This window comes from Callorhinchus milii, unplaced genomic scaffold (assembly GCF_018977255.1).
Source record: "Callorhinchus milii isolate IMCB2004 unplaced genomic scaffold, IMCB_Cmil_1.0 Scaffold4, whole genome shotgun sequence".
In the NCBI taxonomy this organism is placed as follows: Eukaryota; Metazoa; Chordata; class Chondrichthyes; order Chimaeriformes; family Callorhinchidae; genus Callorhinchus; species Callorhinchus milii.
Window position 1 is genome coordinate 58,236,769 of NW_024704745.1, and position 23,372 is coordinate 58,260,140.

A 23,372-nucleotide genomic window follows, 5' to 3' on the forward strand; every position below is an offset into this window, starting at 1 on the left:
TGTTCCAGTCATCTAAGCAAAGAAAACTTCCTGCTATCTGTCCTGAAATTGCCCTTTACAACTGTAAACTGTAAACCTCTTCGGTCTTGTTGCAATGTTAAAGTATCTGAAATGAGATTAGGCCATGTAAAGAAAGTGCAGTATTTACATTTTAGAGCAATTACAGATGCAGGACATTATAAACTCATAGCACTAAGACCATTAAATTAACCGACCAGTGGAGAATAAATTGTGATTTCCCATCAAGGTCAATCAATTTACCAACTAGCAGAGCAATGTGAAGCTACCAAACCAAATGGTTCACAACAAATTATATAGAAAACCACTGACAGAATTTTACCTTAACACCCTCAAAGCAACATATTTTTTGTTAGCAATAGTTTTCTTGAACTTGTACCTTTGAACATATGGATGGAATAAGGTGGCCTTAAAGATAACAGCTGCAAAATAAAATGTCAGAAAATTGACATATTGATGTCACTAACTGACAAGTAATCCACACTCAGCACAGTGAGCATTTCTATTTTACATAATTTAGCTAATTGACTCCTATCTTTTATTGTATTCATTTTACTTAATCTGAAGTATTACCTTAAGTATTTTTGTACTGATATTCAATATATCAGTTCAAGTCTGAAATGTTTGGTTATAGAGCCAATTCCATGGGATTGATAGTCATATTCAAGGGAGGGCATTATTAATTAGAAACTCTCTCAGTGGAGAATATAATCTCTCCTTAGATTGCTTTAGTCAGTCATCTTGACAAATGAATAATGTTTTCCAGGTTGCAAATCTTTTAGGGAAGTGATCCATTACCATATATCTGAATGCCTGCACTCAGTATTATTATAGAAGAGAAAACTTTGGTGAATAACACACAGAATACATAACAAAACATTCCAATCTATTTTTATTGACAGAGCAATGATGAGTAAAATCATTATTTTACTGACTTGTTTGTAGGTTATTCTTTACTTGTCAGTAAATTTACCAGCCTTGGTGGTATGGACTTAGTGGTTCCTCCCTCCCATTGCAGTTCCCATTGGACAGGAAGGAGACCAGTTAATGGATTAGAGATGATTGACAGCTTGCAGCCACTTGTGAATGGATGGGCTCCAGCCATTCACAAACTGCTCAGCTGTCATTCAATGGTGATTGCCCTCCCTTGCTCTTCCCTGTTCCTCCACCCCTCACTGATTGACAACACAACTCCAGCCTCTTGTGAATGGCTGGAGTCCACAGTCAATTGCAATTTGACTCCTCCCATCTATATCCTCTCGTGGCTGAATGGAGGAGGTGCTGGACACACAGAAGCCTGAGTGAGTACATTCAGCAGCGACCAATGAAGCATTTTGCCCAGAGTAACCGGATTTTGGTCCAAAATAGCAGGCATATTTAAAACTGGTAAGAATGAATTAGGGCCGGGCGTTTGTTCGATTTAAAACGGATTTCACTGTATATTCTACCAATTTACTGCACCCAACATTACTCGTTATTTAAGATAATGTAAATTTACCTTTTTAAAGTATATGATCAGATATTCTGTATTGCACCAAGGTAAAGAGTAACGTTGGGTACGGTAGATTGGTTGAATCTCATCTTCTTCTCTCTTCTATCTTCTTCTATACTAATAAAATGACAATGTCTGTCTGTGTGTTAGCCAAGATCTCAATAATCAATTGACGTAGAGACATGATTTATATCTCATCAGAATGGCCTTACATTTGGGAGTGTCATGGGCATATTTTTTTTCGGGGATCTCTCATTGTTGATGAGTTACCAAACAAACTCATCGCACATGTAAGGCAGTTTTGCTTAAGGTGTACACACACAATGTTTATGGCATGTTAAATGGTTTGTTAGTGGTATCACTGAAATCTACATTCCACATTGGATCTTTTGATTGCAAGCGAAGCTGCAACAGGTACAGCTAGTAAAATGATAATAGAAAACAGAATTTCAGAAAGAGGTCTTAAATTCATTCTTACTTGGACACTGCTTATTGGACACCTTGGAAATTGTACTATGTGGGCTTTGGATACTGTAGATGTTTGTGAATAGTGGATACTATTGAATGCTTTAGAAACTGGATGTTGTAGATATGGAGCACTATGGATATTGAACACTTTGGATATTGTAGACTGTAGATACTGGACACTATGGATATTGGATACTCTGGAAAATCAGCTTTCAAGTGGAAACAGAATTATTTCCAAAATATTAAACGATCTTAAATGTTAAGAATTTAGGGCTTCAATATAAAAACTTGAGAACTTTTGGACTCCCAGGTTTCAGAATTTTTTTAAAAAACAGTCATAAACCTCTGATTGACTGAATACCTTAACTTAAGTGGTTAAGTTAAAATGTTTTATATTCGAATATGTACATTTGTGTTTGTGTCTGCACTTACTACTGAATAGCTGTCTAAGGTGCCTCAGCACTAAACGGTCCTAAAGTAGCCATGTAAGAGATAGTAATTGCAGCAGCATGAGCAAAGAAGGTGCAGTCAAAAGACAATACTAATCAGTTCAGCCATATGTGTCTAATGTCTTCAGTGCAGATTGTAAATATAGTGTGTACATGCCACATGCTGTGCGAACTATTTGAGTAAAGATAATTATGAATTGAAGAAAATTTTGCTGGAATTCTATAGATCTTTATTTTCAAAGATGGATGTTCAAAATATCATAGCAATTAACAATGTCATCTCTTCAGACATCGCAAATGAGGTAGAAAGCCAACTGAAAATGATAAATTATGATGCCATATTTACACTGATTTTAATAACCAGTGTGGGCACTAAGAAGAAACAATACACATTAGATAGAAGTTGATCCTCAACAATAAACTCCACAAGGTGTCCCAAAACGAATTTGTGAATAACACAAATAAAAAACTTTGAACCAGCCATTTAGCCAGAAGCTATTCTGGTCATCGTAGGTTCATAGTTATCCGAAATCTTTCAATTCAGTATACACGTTGTGTCATAGCTCATACACTGACAGCTGTTAAGCAGCATTACTCACAAATAGAACACAAACAACTAAACAGCATATGGAGGTGTGAGCACTTAATACGTCAGTGGACTCACTTTAAAATGATCCCTGATGTAACTCATTACTGTACCAGCTAACCAATATCAAACTCACCAGCTCATATGGAACAGTAGTGATTGTTTTTTACAGCCAAATAGTTCTGAGACAGTCTGCAGAACAGATAAAGATAATCTGTCAGACCTATGTCAAGGTACTTGCTGCTCAAGAGAGTAGTAGGATCAAAATATCACAGCAGAAAGCAACAATTTCATTCCTGCCAATGCAATTTCCAAAGTAATATCACTGCATGCAGTTCAAAGAGAGACAAAGAATGATCCTACGCAGCAGCAGCTGTTAGATACAATCAGAATTGGAAACTAATTTGTAAATCACAAGCAAATTACTGGCATTGCGCAGACTACATGGATGCAGAAGACACTTGGAATATCATGAAAAATATATGATTATTCTTCTGATTCTTCTCAAGCTGAATGACACTTCATCAAGAGAGATATATTGCAAAATATTTGAGGAAGGACATAAAGAAAATGGGCAAAAAGCAGATAATTGGGGTTTGAGTAGTTTTCTCCATTGAGTGAGATGGCACCAGGTTAGGCTTGATGGGCTAAATGGCCTCCGATTAAGCTAAATGTTTTATGAATCTACGCTAATCAGAAAGAGGTAAAAAAGGAAATCAAACATATTGGGCATTCATGTGGACAGAAATTTCTGCAACCTTGTGGGAGCTTCTTAAACTCCACTGTGTGGAGCAAGCCCAATGGGAGGGATTTAAGGATTAGCCTTGACTGGTGGCCAATAATGATGCATCTGCAATGAAATGATTTTCAGACTGATCATGTAAGCTAACAAGCCAAGTAAGCCTATAAATGTGTCCAAGAGCCGGAAGCCAGCTGTGTAGTGCAGAATTTTACTGTTGTGTGAGGAGTGTTAAGATCCAAAATGTGCATTTTCTAGCAGGAACCACCATTTCTTATTGGTTGCAGTATTGGCACAGTGCAAAAACATTGTGGTAGCAGAGGGAGCTTCACCAATATGTTTAGGGGCCTTTGGCTTAGCAAGAAATGTTCTTCCAAGTAAATGTGGTTTTAGACACTCTCCAGGAGGCTAGGAAGATAAATAGAAGTGTGAAGGTACAAGATTATTGCTGGTGTAAAGTTGCAGATGATTCTGTAATTCTTTTCGTTGGTTGGTAATGACACAGATAAGGTCACCTGTAACTCTATAGTTTGCACAACTCGCAAATTAAACTCCATTTGCCTACAAATACACAGTCACTACACTTTACAGAAGAATCTTGTGAAGCGCTTTGAAATGTTTTGATGACAGCTAAAGCACTCTATCAAATGTAAGGATTATTAGAGATTATAATTATAATTTGCTGTAAAGATATACCTGTCAGTAACAATACCAAAAACAATACTAATAATAATCCTTGCATTTGATATAGCGCTTTATCAAGTGTTCGAGATGTCTCAAAGCACTTCACAGAATTCAGTGTAAAGTGAATTGACTGTATGTTTGTGGGCAAAACGTGGCAGCCAATTACACACAGCAGTGATCCACAAAAAGGTTTGGATTGAAGGGACAAATTAATTATTATTTTTTGGAAAGAATTGTTACCCCCAGAAAAGCAATCTGCCAATCGACTAACAACTGGGTTCTTACTTGCTACTAGGTACACAGAGGCGTGTGGAGTAAGGAAATTTGTCTAACATTTTGCCCTGCCGGGAATCGAATTCAGGTCTCTCGCGTGCGAGGCGAGCGCTCTAACCAGTGAGCTAAAGGACTCCACACTGGATTTAGCAAATAATTTTGATTGTACATTGATCATAGAGGTAGAGTTCCACAATAATATTTTTCAATGTGTTTAATTGTCCCATTTGAACATCCATTGTTTTCAAAGGCAAGACAGGGATCCAATTAATTTTCCAGTAGTGCCATAGGATTTTTCACGTTCACCTAAACAGGCAGACAAGATCTCTGTTTAAGCATTTCATCCGAAGGATGATTCTTATCCTCCCAACAATGTAGCACATCCTCAGCACTGGATTGGAGTCTCAGCCTTGACTATATGAGTGGGGCTTAAAATCACAACCTTCTGACTCAGAGGTGCGTTTACACAGTTGAACAGTTTAAGTTTAAGACTTAATAACTTGTAGAACTATAGAAATTTTTTAAATCAGGTATTAATTTGGAAACCAGTTTTCCACAGCTCTTAAAATTACTGGCTTCCAAGTTCCAAATTACTATCATTACTATTAATTTAATTTCTATTGATGATGGAGGAGGGGGAGGTTAAGCATGATCTCCTTGGATCTGAACTGGCTTCAAAGTGACATACTTGCCACAGAATGTCAGAATCGAGCCCACCCTCTGTGGTGGTCTCAGTCATCCAGTTCCTGAACCAAGCAAGTCTGCAATACTCCAGGGCACTGCTGATAACAGCGCAGCTAGCCTGGCCCATCAGCAGGACTTGGAAGGGCTGATCAGTCACTAGGAGCAGGGATTCTTTCCACTCAGCTCCTGTTAACCCTTCAAGCCAAAGCCCTAATGGGCTGTGCTAGCTGCACATTCCTGGGCAAGTGTTTTCCATCTCAAGCTATGCGGTTTGAGCTGGTTAGATTCCAGCACTATCCCAATACACACACTGGGGTCCCCAAGCTTTTGCTCTGGCAACCTGCATTTAATACTCTCTGGAATTGGGTAAGCAGGATGCATCCCTTCAGGAAGAGAGTGCACATTCCATTTTAAACTCACAAATTTCCATGTATAGGCGGCATGATGGTAATGGGTTTCCACGTGTTAGACAAGATAAAACAACAAATTAAGACAGAATTTAAGGAATCTTCTACAATTTTGCACAATCTTAAAATTTAAGACAAAATGCTCTTCCAGGTTAAGACTAGATATAATTTTGGGTTGTGGTTCTTTACTTCTGTCAATTTTGTACTCCCACAAGAATCACTGCAAATGTCCTCACCTGTTTTGTTTTGCTCAGCGTCATCCTTTAACATTGTTTGTGCAGATGGTGCAATTGCATCAGAATAATCAGCACCAAAGAAAGTCAAATTAACAACAACAGTTATATAGCACCTTTCACATTGGGAGGACTTCCCAACGTGCTGAAATTCACTAGCTATCCACCAGTCTTTTAAATAATAGTACAGCAGCCCTGGCATATGTACACTGAACCATTCTTTCACGTGTGATTGTGCCTACCAGACTGCACACAAGTTTGTATTACTCTACAGATCTTGCTGTACTACTGTAGCTGAAGCCTGATGGTCACATCAATGGTGCAGTTCACATATATTACAGCACTATAACTGTTTTACCCATCACTTCAGTACTACCACAAGCCCAAGGTCATGAGTGCTGCTTAAAGTTACACCAAGAATTGGAGAGTGCTGTTTATATTGTTAACTCATTTAATGGAGCATCTTATTTCATGACTTTCACAAGACCTTCCCCTCAACTTGCCTGTTCCATCAATACTTCTGTTGATTAAATAGAGACAGAAGTGTCAGATCAATCAGTTTGGCATTTCTTAGTCTGTTACCTACCCCAGAAGATATTGTGACCATCTTTTAGCCGTATTGACTGCAGTAAAATAACTACAAAAACATTGTTTATGGCTATTTCTTGTGTCCTTGGTGGTGCAACCTGCAGTTTAATGCTTCTCCAATAATTTATTCTTGTGATGCTCATTTTGGCTTTTTTCTGCAGACAATTAAATCCACCTTTATCAGTGCTGTCTTGATGACAGATGCGTGGAAGCTCAAAGATATTTGACAGGTGGCATAAATCATTCTGCAGTCAGTGTCTGTGAATCTGCATCTGCAGCATGGGCCTCTGCAGACAGCATGACAGGGAAATTCTTCAAGCGCATTTCATTTACAGCACCAATCTTTTTTTCTACTTACACTATCAATTTGACAGATCAGTTACTCTTTGTCATTCTACATCCTTCACAACATCTTGCAAAAGCTACAGATGTTTCACTTTATCATTTTATTAAAAAAATTAAATGGGGTTAAAGGAATACAAGAGCAAATTACAGAATAATGCTATAAAATGCAGCTGTAATCTCTACAGTTTGTTTACCTGTGTTCAGAAAAGCACAACTACATGTTTCACTGATTCATAAATTTGCATAGGATGTTTAGCTTGTTCATAGTGCAGGATGGATGAGTGACTTACAAACCAACTTGAAACAAAATATATAGCATGAATGCCCTTCATTAACCACCACAGCAACAACCTGCATTTAAATAGTGTCCTTCATGTAGGATAAAGTTGGAGTTCTTTACAGATATGGGATTGGATATTAAGTAAGGGAAGGAGGGAAGGGGTTACCATAATTACAGTGAAAGAGGTAGGTATTTAGGTGGGGTTTAAAGACAGAGAGGAGGTGAGATGGAGGGGTAGAGGAAGGGAGTTCCAAAAGTTAATGGTCGCTAAAAGCTCATCCCCTGATGCTGGTATGAGAGAAGCAGGCACCAGTTTGCCAACCAGAGGGGACGAGCAGAGTAGATGAGCACAGATAAAGAGAGGCGCTAAAATGTGAAGGGATTTAAAGGTGAGCATAGGATCTTGTAATAATGCTGCATTGGGAGCCAGTGAGCTTTTGAAGCCTGGCAAGGATTGGGGTGGTGGGTGTGCCGAGGTTTGTGCGCATGAGGACATGGTCGGCATTTTTGTAATTAATATTACATCTGAGATGATATTTTAAAGTGTTGACAAATTCACTCTCGAATTTACAACAAATGACTGGAAAAATAAAGTTATAAGGAAAATTGGCTAATTTTCCTGCAGTCTAAACATTCCACTCAATGTCGTTGTTTTTTTCCCCCTACAGTGTTTAATGTCATCCATTTAGCTCTGGTACATATTAGGGGTTTCAATCAGTGAAAACTAAGTGTGGTTAATTTTCCGAATTGACTCTGGACTTCAGCTAATTAGGATCATAAGAAAATAGGAAAAGGAGGCCAATTCAGCCCATCAAGCATGTTCACCAGTTGAGTTGATCTTGGCAAATATTTTAGAAAAATAGAAATCTACAGTGCAGAAGGAGGCCATTTGGCCCATCGAGTCCACAAAGACTCACAGAGCAAGTAGACCAATTCAATCCTACTGCTCCGCCTTATCCATATATCCTTCAAGCCCCTGGCTTTCATATGCCTGTCTACGTCCCTCTTGCAAGCCACAGTGGTCCTCCTACCTCCCCTACTCTACTCAGCAGAGCGTTATACATCTGAACAACTCCCTGTGTGAAAACAAATCCTTCTAAATTCTCCTTCCTCTGTTCTTGTGGCTACCTTACAGCTATTTAAAATAATATAACTTGAACAAAATATCATCATTTTAAAACTCAAAACCCTGCTCTTTTGCCCTACCTCTTAATACCTTTGCTACTCTTTTGAACAAATTGTCAAATACTTTATTAAAGTTTAATAATAATAATCATAATAATAATCCTTGCATTTGGTATAGTGCCTTATACACGTCTTCTAGACGCCTTAAAGTGCTTCACAGAATATAGTATAAAGTGAATTGACTGTATAGTTGTGGGTGAAACTCAGCAGCCAATTGTGCACAGCAGTGTCCTACAAACAGTTGTGGATTAATTGACCAAATTTGTTTTTTGAGGGATTATTATGCCCGGAAAAGCAATCCACTAATCGACTAACAACCGGCTTCCTACTTACTGCTAGGTCAACAGAAGACGTACGGAGTAAGGAAACATGCCCAACATTTTACCCCACTGGGAATTGAACTCAGGTCCTCTCGCTTGTGAGGCGAGTTCTCTAACCATTAATCAGATCATGTTAAAATGACACACATCTTGTTTTGTGCCCCCCCTCAATTATTGATGGTATTTGAGCGGTTTACTGAAACAATGATGACAATGTCTTGAAAGCTATGTTTATACCTTAATTTGTTGCCCAATAATGGTTTTTGTGCTGTTCCAGATTTCCAGTTGATTTACAGTGTTCGCTATGTAGACACAATTAGTTACTGTTCTGATCCATGCAATGTGAGTTACAAGTGCAAATAGTCTTTGAGTCAGAGAAGCAAAAAATTACAGTACAGAAATAGGCTATTCATGCAGTCTGTGTTTTCTCCACATGAGTCACCTAATCTAATTCCTCTCTATTGCTTGTTCCCTGTACTTCTTGATATTGTCTTTTCAAGGATTTTTCTAATCTCTTTTTAAAAGAATTTATGGTCACTGCCTGAACTACAGATTGAGTCAGGCTCAATCCCCCTGTGTCTCTACTCCATTGAGAATTCTATCACCCAGGGTATAATTTGGCTTTGTGTTCTGTCTTCCAAAATACACCACTTTATATTTTCTATAGTGAATTCCATTATTTGCAAATCTGTCCACTCAACTAACCTATCAATATCTACCTAAAGCTTCCTGCACTGTTACAACTCATTGAAATGTAGTATAACGCAAAAACTTACACATTATTTTTTCAACTCCTGCATCCATTCATTGAATCACTTAGAGAACAACAAGAACAACAAACTGCAATTATATGATGCCTTTTACATACAATAGTGTCTTGAAGCACTGAAACTTTCAAGCATTCATCTAAGCTCCTTATAAAAGAATTAATAGTCAGTGCTTGAACTATAATTTAAGTCAACAACAAGGACGTCATGCAAAATACGATTTGGCTACGGTGCTAACTAAAAACAAATTCCAACAGGAACGGAATGCAAGCATACAAATGGGTATAGATTTTGTTGGTATACCATTTTTCACAAAAAAGTTACCCACAAAATACACACAGTCACTCCACCTTACAGTGTATCCAGTTAAGTGCTTTGAGACATCCTGACAATGTGATAATCCAAGGATTATTATTATATTATTAAGTTATCACACCTTGTGACAACTTCCACATCAAAGCTTGATGCAGGGAAAATGAGCATAGATGTAAATAGTTGGTGTTCAACTGTATCTTAAATATATGCTCTTTCATGACTGACTTACCGACCAGTCTATTACTGTTTCCCCTTTCACAACTCTTCATGATTATGAAGGTCTCTGTTTCTGTATATGCTGATTTATGAGTTGTAGTTCTAGTTCAGCCAGCAGGTCCAGGTGTATATCTGTGGGGAAGGAAAGTAATACCCGACAGAGGAACAAATTGTCAGAATTGAATCCTAGATTCTAAATAATGGGCAAGCTGAATGCAATATCCACATCAGAATTTGCAACACCAAATACTTCACTCAACTGATACAAAGATGTTGCATTCATTGAATTAAATAGTTGGTGTTGCAAATTCTGACAAACTGGTGTTGTCCTTTAATATTTGAAGGTCATGGATGATGAGGTAACCATTTTAACAAATGTAAAATAATCTTTGACAACAATTGGGGAGAAATTCCACCTGGATCTAGTTTATTTATGGAGCATGCCAGTGTCCACAATGCAGTTTCATTTTGAAGCCAATTTTTTCCAAGCTTCTTTTAAGAACTGGAGGAAACCAACATCAAAGCTAAGACTGAATTCAATAATCTGCCAAATTCTAGACATGCTAAAATGCAACAATGATTCAGTAAATCTAGATCAAGCAAATTTTATTATTAATAATAATAAACCTTGAATTTTATATCGCACCTTCCACATCAGGAGGGTGTCTCAAAGCATTTCCCATGATTTACTGTAAAGTGTGACTATGTATTTTGTGGACTGTTTATTTCTCCTCTAACTGAGGCGTATAGTAAGATAGCAATGATTGAATCCCTCTTTAATGCTCTGAAAGTACACCTCAAATGATCCCAAGTTATATTGTTAAGAAGTAACCTGTTTTTACAATGTGTGACTGAAAATATACTGAATTATTTAAGCATTGAGTGGCAGGAATTTAAAACAGACCGGCTAAATTTTAACATGAACATAACACTGCATCTCTTCCATTTAAAAAGAATGTTATATTGCATTTATGGTACAGGCTCCAAAGATTGTGCACAGATTAAAAGAAATGCAAAAAATAAGTAATTGCTTTCTTTTCCTGATAGCAGAGCTCAGGAGGGAACAAATGAAAGTGAAAGATATGTCCTTTACTCCCAAAGGAGACTTGAAAGGGATTGCTTAAACATAATTAGATTATGGCCCTGAATAGCTGTGCCTGAAAGGAGACCTTCATCTGCTTTATCCTAGACAGGTTTAACACTGGCATTTCAGAAGCAGAGGACAGTAACTTCTCCTATTTAGTCAAATGTTATAAATATATCCTTGCTTTTGATGTAGACCTATAATGTCGCAAAATTGGTGGGTGAGCTTTCAACCACTTTGCTGCGGCTCACTACAACTCTGTCCAGGATTCCCTCCGATTCATCCTTTCCTTCAAAGCCCACCCCAAGCCTTGCATCTTTTGGCCATTTTCCCCCTAATCACGCCATCTTTAGCTCTCCCCCCAAAACCCCACTTCGGCTCCTTGCCCCCTCCCATCCTCCCCGGACCGGGTGGCCAGCCAGCTGTGTAAAGCGCTTTGAAATGTTATCTCGATGTGGAAGGTGCAGTATAAAAGTAAATTGTATTGTATAACATCTGAAAGTGCTTTACTGTTAAGAGTTGTGATTGTGTATTTGTAGGCAAATGAGTCAGCAATGTCTCACAATTAGCCAGGCGGTTTAACATTAATTTATTTGGTGAATAATAATAAATATCCCTTGCATTTAGTATAGTGCCTTATCATTTGGATTCCTGTAGCTCAGTGGTTAGAGCGTTCGTCTTGAAAGCAAGAGACCTGGGTTCAATTCCAGGCAGGGCAAAACCTTGGGCAAGTTTCCTTACTCCACACACCTAATAATAATCCCTCCAAAACAAAAAAATAATAAATCAGTCATTTCAATCCATGACTGTTTGTGGGACACTGCTGTGCGCAAATGGCTGCCACATTTCGCCCACAAATATACGGTCAATTCACTTACAGTATATTCTGTAAAGCGCTTTGAGACATCTAGAAGATGTGAAAAGCGCTATATCAAATGCAAGGATTATTATTGTTATTATAATTATTATTTCAGGATGACGTCTCAAAGTGAATCAGAGGAATTACTGTGAAATGGAGTGACTGTGTAGGGCACAACAATGTCCCACAAAAAGCCACAAAACGAATAACCAGGATTGCTACATAGAAAGGCAGAAAAGGTGAGAGAAACTCCCTTCTCTTAATGAATAGTGTTATAAATCAATTGGAAGCTATGTAAACCATTGCAGGATAAAATGATGAAGTCAAATCTCTGAATCATCCATGCTTTTGATTAAGGGCCACTACTTTTTTCTTATTTTAAGTTTTCAGTTCTGCTGCAGACTAAACCTTCTAGAAGAGAGAAGGAACTTTCATTTTTATAATGCCTTATATCAGAATAGATTGCTGTGGCATAGCCTTTTAGCCCAAATAGTCCGATTCAAAGCAATTCACAATAATTATTGACAAGTATGTTGCCTGCTTTTTTGTAGGCAAATGTTTCAGCAAATTTGCACACAGCAATGTTCCTCAGAAACTCAATCATAAATTCAAGAACTTCCACAATGGAAGACCAAAGTCACTATTTGGCAAAATGGAAAATCTAATGATTTAAGTTTTAAGTTCAGAGTGTTGATCCAAGGAGACATGCGACACTCATTGTCAAAATCTGAAAGCAGATAATCTGATGAGTAGAAGATGTCACCAAAACAGATTGTGACAGAAATCATACTCAGAGTTGGATGGGTGAAGGGAGTATGGCAGTATGGCATTGTGAAAAGAACTTGCCAGAGAAAATTGAGTAGCATTAGGTAACAATAATTCTTGCATTTGATATTCCGAGATAGCAGGAGGATGCCTAAAAGCTTTGCATTGGACTTTAAAGTGCAGGGACTGTGCATTTTGTCAGCAAAAATATGTCTTGAGATGCCTTTCATTTAGCAATAGGTTTAATAGTGTTTGGTGGATGTTTACTTAATCATAAAACGTTGTTATGAATGTTTGGGGGGATCATTATCACCAATAATATCACATGATGAATTTTGCCAACTTTATTCCACTTCAGCACACTATCAAATTATTGGGTAGAATCAATATCTATATTTTGAAATTGGGCTGTATAAGTTTTATGGGAGCTTGCTGGTGCAAATATCTGGCGTAGATAATAATAATAATCCTTGCTTTTGATATAGAGTCTTATCATGTTGTTGAGATGTTTCAAAGCACTGCACAAGCTGTACTGCAAAGTGGAGTCACCATGTATTTTGTGGGCAAAACATAGCACACAGTTGCGACTCTTAGGGTTAACAGTTAAAGTTTGGTATCCACAAATAGCCACTGCACTTGACAGTAATAATATGTGGAGCACTTTGAAACAATATGAGATTTTTGATAAGGCGCGAGATACAGTTTTGCCTGCTGTGTTCAGTTACACGTATGAGGTCACTGAACTCTTAACAAATAATAATGCTATATCAGATACAAGGATTATTATTATAATTCTTGCATTTGATATAGTGCCTTATATCATTGAGATGTCTCAAATATTACGAATGCAATGATCAATTTTATTTGGGGGAATGTTGGCCAGGACAATGGAAGAAACTCCTTTCTCTTTTCATAATGCCATGGGATCTTTACCGTCCACCTAAACAGACAGATGGGACTTTAGTTTGACATCTCATCTCCAGCATTATAAGTATGCCCCCAAATTTGCACTGGAGTCTACAGTGAATCCTGTTAAGCAATTTGAGACTTTTCGACATGATAAAGTGCTACATCAAATGCAATCACTATTATTAATAAGATAAATAAAAAACTTTCTATGTTTTGAAGAGTAGAGAAAGTGGGAGGAGGAATAAAGGACATGGTTGACAATCTATCAGTTTTCCATTGAGTGTTAGCTGGGATAGATTGAACCAAATTCCCATCCAATGGTTTCAAAATTGTTAATTATATTTCTCTTCATCAGTAATATTTCCATTGTGATATCATGCCAGCTAGTTATGGGACTTGCAGAAATCACAGATTGAAAAACTATGAATAATGAAGCGTTCTTGGAAACTGCATAGATTATAATTCCTATGGGGATATAAGGCAAAAGCTTTGAAATGCATCTATTGGATACCAATTGTACTTCATTAATCACCACTGACATTACAAAGAAATAAATGAATCTATAAGATGTTAAACTATTATGAGAAAAGAATATACTGCAGGTTATTGAAAGGTTTAAATTACAACATTTTAACAGATATTCAGTATTTCTTTAATTTTACATTAGCTTCAAGTTTTTTTAAGTTTTGCTTTATAAAAGAACTTATAGTTCATAATGAAACTGTTGGCCTGATTTTGTTTCCAAAGAAATATATTTGTTCCTTTATCATTCTTTTCATATTCCTTTCCCACATGTCTATTTGAGTTCTCCAGCTGCGACAGTGATTGAAGAGTCTTTCATTGCCCATGGAGCTGTATGGGTCTGATAGCAGAAGAGACACATCCATCAGGTAAAATAGACAGCCTGTCAGTTTCTTCTCTTTGTAGAATGCCCAACTTAGCAACCTTATTGAGCAGTGACACCTTCTCCCTCAATTTCCAGAAATCCTGCAGTTTCTTTAATGCAGAGGGTTTTCTCAGTCAGATGTTTCAATTCACCAACCTATGTCCCAATCTGTGATTCTCCTCCTGCTAAAAGATGTTTTACAACATAAAACATTGTTTCTAACAAAACATACCTTTGGCATTAAATTTACATAATAGGATGATGCATTATTAATTTATTTTTGTGGCCTGTGCTGGATCAAGTTGTCAACCATTTCAGCACTCAAATGTGCAATGAAACAAATAAAAATGGAACCCTTTCCTATACCTTTGTTAGAGACATAATAGCATTATCACAGCAATGCTATTAACAAAGACGAGGATATGCAATGTTTATGCACAGTGCTGACAAAAACGTGCATATAAATGATGTTTCCATGTACTTTATAAAGTCAAACCTCTACTTAACCTCTTGATAAAGTAACATAAATTATCTTGAGTTTCATTCGGAATTACACATATTTTACACTTACAAGTAATAAAACTCCAGTTTCCGTCACCTTTTGATGACAGTAATAAGTGGAGGTCACTAGTAAATTATGTACTGTAAAGGAACAATTTCCTCTAATTGAAGGCTTATGAAATTCTCTCTATAAAATAAAGTGTCTCACTGACTAGATAATTCAAGTTTCAACACTAAAGGACATTCACAATTACTATCTCCTTATCTTCCAGTTGGATAAGTTTGATTCTGTACTAGCAACTGGCAACATGAAAAACAAAAGATGACAGGATTTTTCTGTTAACTCTCTGGTACTTTGGAATGAGCAATACACCCAATTGTTTTTTTGGTGTGGTATTTCTAAATCCACTTTTCATCATAAACAGAACATGTGAATTGGGTCAACCCTTAATGGTGGTGTCAGTAGCCTGAGCCTGGCTGGGAAGTCACACATCAACTAACTTGGCTCATTGGTAGGTGTTGGAGTGACAGACCAGTCACCGTAGCAGGGATTTTTCCCACTTGGCTCCTGTTGCCTCAATCACTTCTTCCCTCATTGCTCATCTTCAAGTCGCACCTGAAGACCTTCGACCGTTTTCACGGTCACCTCCCCACTCTCCCTGGCTCAGTATTAAGCTCCACTATTGTTACGTGCTCCGAAATGCTATCCCGTGTGAAGGCACTATATAAATTCAAGTTGTTATTTTTTCTTGTAGAACTCATAGTCTTGGTGGACACTACAATGCAGTGGTGGGATAGTCGGAGGTGCTGTCCTTCAGAGACGTTAAATCGAGGTCCTGGGTCTGCCTGTTCAAATGGATATAAAGGATCCTATGGCACTATAAAAAAAGAAGGGAGTTTCGCTCAGTGTCCTGGCCAACAATTTCCCAGATAAAATTACTCATTCACTTCATGGCTGTTTCAGGGACGTTTCAATTTGCAATTTGACAATTTGGCTGCTGTGTTCACCTAAAAATACACACTTTATAATAAATACTGTGAATCACTTTGAGACATCTTCCTAACGTGGAAGAAGCTTTATCAATTGTAAGGATTATTATTAATAAATTATAATCAGGGCTGGGGAGAGCATGGACATCAATTTTTTTTCAATGAATAAAAGTCTACGAATAATTGTAATAGTAAAAAACTGAAGTGAAAAGCTGTTCTGGCAGCTTGAATACAGAAGCTAAACATATATGGAGTGAAGGGTGCTGTAGCATCCGGAGGGAGAAACCAGATCTAGAGATCGGGTGAATGGGTTTAGCTTCAAGTCAGTAATTAAAGTCCTGGTCCGAATTATCATAAATTCTATATATTGAATCACGTTCACTAAAATTCACAAAATTTATTGCATTTCATTCAATTTAAAAGGGGATCGCCTAAAGATCTTCACAATTCTGTAAGGTTTAAAGAAGATAAATAGTCATGAACTGTACCAGGATTATTTATGTATTATTTTGTATTCATTATGCTCTAAGCACTGGAGGTACACAATTAAAGGCACCCTTTTATTAGAGCAACACAAATGTACAACAATGTTGTGTACAAGATTTTATAGCCAGGGAGGCAACTGTGAATGCTTGTAAAACAATGTTAGTGACATGCTAATTTATAAACTTGTTGTTACTTTGGTGACTAATTGCGCTTCAATGCAGGCAAAAACGATAACAAGGCAGCTTTACTAAATTGTTACAATTTAGAGTCAGTGAACTGTTAAGTACCCGGACACAAGAAGATTTGTTAACAACAGTAATAACAACTTACATGAGTGGCATCAGTGGAACTTAATTATGGCTCTGGTGGTTGGATACAAATATGAGTATTGGATTTGATTATTTGTGTCAGTGACTTTTGGTGCTTTTAGAAGTAAGAATCATAAGAAGTAAGGATACAGTTTGACATCCGTTGTCCTTTAATTGATAATCTTTCTGGTGATAAGGCATGTAATCTGCCCTCAATTTCATTCTGCTGGTGAATGAAAAATAACATTGAAAGTGAGAAGGCTTGAACTTCTCTGGAAATTAATGGACCAGTTCTGATGTACCGTAGCTTCCTTCATGCATCCTTAATTGGAGTACCAATTTATTTCCAATCATTTCAAGCACTGTAATTACAGAGCATTTCACCAGTAAAAGGATTAGACCCGCTTATTTAACACTCAGAGGAAACGACTGGTGACTGATACTGTCAGAGGACAAGAATTCTTATCAGTGCATATGTGAATGATAGAAGTGTATATTGCTTGAAAACTTTTAAAAATCTGGTACTGTAGCCCGTTTTAAATCCAACATGAAGAGCATTGAAAAGTTGAAAATAATAACTACTGATTAGATACTGAAGTCAGGTGAAAAACAACAATCTCCATGGATTGGAACAGTTTTCACCTTTTGATTTCCATAAAGTGATCAAGCAGGTCATTTGCATCATGGCCAAATATAATACAGGGTCTCCTTCATATTGTCCCCAGCAATGAACCATGATAACTTCACTGTTATTGCACCCACTGGCATATATCCATTTCTAGCTTTTGTAGATGAATAAATGCTAATCTGCACTGAATTGTAAGCAATATTAATAATAATATCCCTTATACAGCGTGTTTCACATCAGGAGAACCTCTCAGAACTCTTCACAGGATATATGGTAAAGTGTAGTGATTGTTTATCAGTAGCTGAATGACCAGCCCATTTGCACACAGCAATGAATCCATGAAGTAAATTTTTTTTTTATTTGGCTGATTGTTGGACAGTTCACTAGGAGAAAATCCTTTCTTTTTTCGAATAGTGACAAAGGATTTTTAATGATTACCTGAACAGGCAAACGGGAACTCGGTTTAACTTCTCATCTGAAGGACGCCACCTCCCCAGTAGAGCACTGTAGTGCAAGCCTAGACTATGTGTCATGGGATGTGAACCCATAACCTTCATAAATCAGAGGCAACAGTGTTACCAAGCTAACACGCACATTTTGCATTATTAGCATATATTTGTTGGAAAGAGGAATAAGGCCAGGGAAAATTTGATTCTCAAGCATATACTGAATCAGCTTAGTGAGTGAAGGCCAGAGGATCAAAATTCCACCTAATCTTGGTTTGTAAGGCCATTTTGTCTTAAAATTAAAGATCGTGTAGAATTGTAGAAAATTCTTAAATCTGTCTTAGTTTGGAAAGTCATATAAACCAAAAGGTCACAGGTTTGATTCCCAGTCCTTGATGAGTTAGCTCATCTCAGCTGGGACAGCTGTGAGAGTATTCCAATTATATTTAGTGCTCCTACTCTAGGGAGGAAAGGATAATTCAGGGTTCTCACTTCTGATTGCTATCCAGTGACCTTTTTTAGAAAGTGAGTATTGCCTGACCTGACTTGTCCATGATGATGTGCTCTACTGTCGAAAAGCTGAAGCACTTGACTTGCATCACTGTATAGCATGACCTCTGGCAAAAATGACACTGATGTGCCAAACAGTTGCTGGGACTCCCTGTAGAATTCTGTTCCTTAATGGTTAAAGCACTCACCTCGCAAGTGAGATATTGGGCAAGTTTCCTTACTCCACACTCTTCTGTTCATCTAGCAGTATGTAGGAACCCAGTTGTTAGTTGATTGGTGGATTGGATTGTGGATTCAGTGAAACTACTGTCTGGCAAGCTTCCTTTCACTCGTTCCGCTAGAAATAACCTTCTCATTAGGGCTTTGGTTGGCAGGTTTAGCAAGAATTGAGCAGGAAGATTCTCTGCTCCCAGTGATCTCTCCACATCTCCAAGTCTTGTTGTTGAGCCAGGTTTGCAGGTATTCCCTGTAAGCTTCCTGGTAAGCAGCATTCCTCAGCATGAAATGCCAGGGATGAGGAGTTATAGTTGTGAGTATAGACTTGAAAATTGAAACTGGTTTCACTGGAACAGAGAAGATGAAAAAAGGTCCAAATAAAGGTCTTCAATATTCTGAAAGTTTTCGAGAGAATAGACGGTGAAAGATTATTTGCACTGTTTGGTAAATCCTTAATGTGGACCATAAACTCAGGATTGTCACTGGAAGATTTAAAGGTCAGGATTGTCACTGGAAGATTTAAAGGAGAGGTTAGAAGAAACATTTCCTTCTAAACAGTTATTAGAACATAGAATACTTTGCCCAAGTGACTATTGCAGCTAAAACTATAACAACATTCAAAAGGGAATTGGGTAAACATTTGAAGAGGAACACCATAAAAGTGTATGAGTAAAAGAATGGCGAATTGGGATTAGAGCAGTTAACTCCCTAATTATTCTAATCCCAATTTCCTTCTCTGTAGAGGAGCTAATATGCCTTTAGGATCAATTAGCCTTCTTCTATGATTCTATGAATGAGATTAACTTTTGCCCTTGACTAAATATTAGTATGTATTTAATTGAGTTTTTCTACATTAATATGTTAATATTTCTATCTTGTGCTGAGGAAAAGTGAACAGCATTTCTAATGTATCTAAATATAGCTAAAATGCTTACCTAATGGTTATATGAAGAAGAGAACTTTAAATATGGCAATGGACTCTTCATTTACATACTCTCATGGACAACAGAAGATACTTGAAATCATTAAATTCAGTTAACAACATAAATTTTAGTTTAGGTTTGATTAGATTTGTTAGGTAAGTCCATTGGTCAATCAGGAGGTAGATAAATAGTCATAAAAGCACAATTGGCAGATTAGGTATGTAATGCTTTAAATGCTTAGCCGCATTTTGGTTAGTGACAAATTGCCCACAATACACAAATCACTACACTTTATAAAAATTCCCTATGGAATGGGATACCTTTGTGATGTTCATTGTTATTGCCATGATATTAAATACATGGACCATTACGATGATGTAGGAGTCCTGTAGCTCAGTGGTTAGAGCACTTGCCTCACAAGCGAGAGACCTAGGTTTGATTACCAGCAGGGTTATTTTTTAGAAATAGTTACAAATGTCCAACTACTATTGACTTTCATTGACCATGAACTTCTGACCTGATGTCTTACCTCCTCATCCTACCTGAATGAGTGATGCAGATTAATTTATCTGAAGTTTTATATCTTTATTTCTTAGGTCCACTCTCAAATAGGTAATAATGTAAAACAATTTATATTTTGTACACCTCAATATTTAAAAAAAGAGAAATATTGACCATATTTTTGTAGAACCACTTGATATATAATGACGGCTGGTTCCGATTCCATTTTAAGCTTGTTACTATCATTTTAATATCTCTGTTCCATTTCCACTGTCATGTCAGATCATTTTATACAATGATCAGTTCAGTAACTAGTTCAAGCAAAGTAACATTAATTTGTTCTGCTCGGTTCACTGTGCATCTCAGCCCACATTCTTGTGAAGACAGTATCTGGCTCGTAGATATGCACCTACTGCCAAGCATTAATTCTGTCAGGGTAAATGTATGAATCTGGTGTCCTGTTGTGCTCATGGGAAGAGACATTTAAATAGATTTACATAGTACAAGGGGACTGCAAAGTGTTCATTGGGGTACTTCTGGAAAGTAACCAACTAAAACGCATAGCTTGCCATTGATACCCATGACTGGCATACAGCCCACCATTTCCCCAGCTAGGACCACCCTACCCTTCAGAGCTATGGCTTGTAGGCTTAACAGGTGTCAGGTGAAAAGACTCCCTGCCATTTTGTTTTGTCAGCTGGGTGTCTGACACATGCGAAAACCCATCACCAAGCTTAAGAGTATCCAACCCAAGCTGAGAATTCCATGTCTCCCACCTATACATAGAAATCCCAGAGAGAGATTGCTGAAATGGAATGTGCACTCTCTCCCTGGAGGGACTCATCTTGTTTATCTAATTCCAGAAAGTATTAAACGCAGGTTGGCAAGAGCTAAGACTTGGGGACCCCAGAGTGTGTGTTGGGGTACTGCTGGAGTCTAACCAGCTAAAACCACATGCTTGCCATTGATATCACCATCCAGCAAGCTTTCCTGCTGCTTGTCCAGCTAGGAACATTAGTGGTTTGGCTTGCAGGATTAACAGGAGCAGAGTGGGATTACTCCTTGCCCCAGTTACTGGTCTGCTACTAGTGCTTGGTGTGCCCCTCCAACTCCTGCTGACAAGCCAGGTTGGTTGACTCAGGAAGCGAACTACCGCCACAGTTTCCAACATTCAACTTGATTCCAACATTCAGTCGCCAAACAGGTCACCTTGGGGCCAGGTCAGCTCTGAGGAGACCCAGCTTGGAAGAAGGAAAATAGTCTAGAGTATTGTTGTCTAGGTCAAAGGGAGAAACTCCTTCTTTTTTGTTCAATGTGATGGGATCTTTAAAGTCCACCTGAACAGGCAGATGGAACATATAATAATATAACGTACACACATAGAATGTCTTTCCTACATTACTGGATACTTTGAACATTTTATTTATGTTCAGTATGTGTTTCTTAAACAAAATAATAATTACCTTTTAATGCAGAAAGTTACACTTGCCAATGATTTTGAAGGTAAATTAATGGTCCTTTGTGGATACTTACAATCATAAACTTACTGCTGTTTGACTACTGACTAAATGAAAGAAAGAATTAGAAGATTAACAAGGAAGATCAATGAGGCATTTATAATCCTCATAACTGAAACAATCGGATTAAATCTTCTAAAGCAGTTATTAGATGCATTTAGATGCAGGATAGATACTAGATGCAGTGCAGAAACTGGCAACGATTATCATCTGAGATCATAAAAAGAACACTGAAGAATCCATTATGATTGAAGATTAATGTTAGGCAGAAAGGGAAATGTTAACTGAAGACAGAATAATATAATATTAGAGGCAGTGAGACCAGCAACATCATTTACCAAAGGGATAGGTCTTCCACGCAACATAATCATGTAAAGAAAAAACCAAACAGAGACCATTTTATAGACCACTATATCATCTTTTATCACAAAACTTCACGTTTCTTGGGACACTGTTATGTGCAAATTGGCTGTTGCGTTTGCCTTCAAATACATAGTCACTGCACCTTGAGGTGTTTTGGTGATGTGATAACCACTACATTAAATGCAAGTTATGGCCTCCTTTTGTGCTGTTAATTCCTGTGATCCTATCTTCGCCTACAAATACAATGTCTCATCATGCTTTATAACAATTCCTGTGAAGTGCTTTGAGATGTCTCGAAAACGTGGTTAGGCGCTGTGTCAAATGCAATGATTATTATATACTCTGATAATAATCTCTGTCAACATTCTCACCATCAACTTCTCAGGCATCTTTACTTCCTGCCCAGGGTATATCAATTTAGGTCAATTGTCTATCTGAAAAAAAACTACATTTTTAAGAAAATAATAATAATTATTATATAGTTATATATTGTATTATATATAACCAGGCATAGTGGAATAGAATACGAAACAGTGTGCTCTTTGGAGAAAGTACAGACAGCATTTCTCTGCTTTGAATGCACTGTGCTGCCCAGCCATTTCCAAAATACCTTTTTAACAATGTCAGTGAATATTTTGTGTCAGGTCTTATCTAACCATGTTCTCTTTGATGCAATAATATAATAATCCTTGTATTCGATATAGTGCCTTTTCATATCAAAATGTCTCAAAAGCTCTTCACGGAGTTTTTCCTTTACCTTCGAAAAATAATCGAAAATGGTTGTCAATAGTGTGTTGTTCAGCGGAAGCCTTTTTGTTGTCTACAATCGAGGAGAAACACTTCAACTACAAGGTTGATTAGAAATAGATTTGGGAGATCACAGGGAATCATCAAACTCCTAGAAATTAATCATTGGGTAAGACATAAGTACATAAAATTGAATCATACTTGTTTATAATTGAAAAATTTAGTATGAGCCAAAGTGTGCTTCTAAGTCCTCCAAGATGATCACTCATAAAAAGAAAGGATTTTCTATTCAGGAGATAACAATAACAATAATAATAATAATAATAACCCTTACATTTGATACAGTGCCTTATCACATCTTCGAGACGTCTCAAAGGGTTTCATAAAATATACTGTAAAGTGAATTGACTGTATATTTTGTTGGCGAACCGCAACAGCCAATTGCTCACAGCAGTGTCCAACAGACGTGGATTGAGTGACCAAATTTACTATTATTTTATTTTATGGAATTAAATCACACCTATTGAAGAAATAGTGCTCAATAAAACATTAGGTAGAAAAGTGATAAAGACCTGCAGTCAGTGTAATTGCTGGGAGAGCTTTCAAATCAGCTGATAAAATTCCTTTCTGATTAATTGACAAAAGTTGATTCAAATGTAAACACTTAATGGCTTGTCAATTGTA